We start from the raw sequence: 1,045 nt of genomic DNA on the forward strand, positions 1-1,045 counted from the left end.
TATGGAGACAGGACAATATGAATTGTGCATCTTTCTTGACTTATTTTGAACCATGGTATGACAACAGAGCAGATTTAGCCCTGACATGATTAAATTATTTTAATAAATGAGAAAGAACCTTCGTATCAAGGTTTTTGAGGTCACATCATTCATACATTCATAGTTGTTTGCCATTCATCTTTGTTGCACACATTCATTCTTCCTCATTCCACTTTAATGTTACTCTTTATTGCTAATTTAAGTATCATGTATATTTATAAATTATTCTTTGTAAAAGGTGGCTTTTTAAATCATGTATGGGGCAGTCAAGAAAAAAAATATATATATAAGAAAAGATTTTTTTTTCTGTTTCTTTGTCCTGCAAGACATGTTGCTGGAAAATGGGTAAAAATGAATACTGCTTCATGCCAAGAGTACTCTATCTTCCTATATACCAGGCTGATAGCTCTAGCAAAAAAATTAAAGTTGAAACAAGGAAGTGTACACACACTTCCAAAAGTGTTTTTGGAAAGTTTGGAACATGAGACTGAAGAAATGGTACATCAAGGAAAGAGAAGAAAGAGCAGAGGAGGAAATGAGGGGAAATGTTGAAAATTAATAGTTGCTTACATGTACTAATATAAACACTCGTATCAGGGATAAATGAATTGAACGACTTTATTAAAGAGGTTAGGTTTGACATAATGGGGATTACAGAAACAAAACTAAGAGATCAACTGACACTAAACCCCATTGGGAACGGGCTGTACAATATCTATATGAAAAATAGAAAAGTGAAGCAGGGTGGAGGAGTGATGATACTTAAGCAAAAAAAAAAAAAAAACCTAGAGGTAACGAACATGAATTATGGCAAAAACAGTGCAGAAATTATATCAGTTGTAGTTGAGAAAAATTACATGGAGAAGAGAGAATTTGTAGTCTGCTTTGTACCACCCAAGACAAGATCTTGGAGTCTAAGAGAATATGAGGAAGTTTTGAAAGATAACGAACATTCACTAATCAAAATATTAGAAAAGAAAAGAAATACTGTAATAATGGGGACTTC

At 32.8% G+C, this 1,045-nt stretch overlaps 1 protein-coding gene across 8 annotated transcripts in view; it reads left to right on the forward strand.

Moving 5' to 3' along the window:
• The window catches only part of LOC123499661 (retinol dehydrogenase 12-like), a 9,844-nt gene extending 9,507 nt beyond the window's left edge, over positions 1-337 (forward strand). For all 8 annotated transcript variants that reach the window (XM_045248017.1, XM_045248016.1, XM_045248011.1 and 5 more), the window contains one exon: positions 1-337. This exon is cut by the window's left edge and continues 680 nt beyond it. The gene's annotated coding sequence lies outside the window, so the exon portion shown is untranslated.
• Positions 338-1,045: the final 708 nt, after the last annotated feature.

Source organism: Portunus trituberculatus, chromosome 50, assembly GCF_017591435.1.
Source record: "Portunus trituberculatus isolate SZX2019 chromosome 50, ASM1759143v1, whole genome shotgun sequence".
NCBI classification, from domain to species: Eukaryota; Metazoa; Arthropoda; class Malacostraca; order Decapoda; family Portunidae; genus Portunus; species Portunus trituberculatus.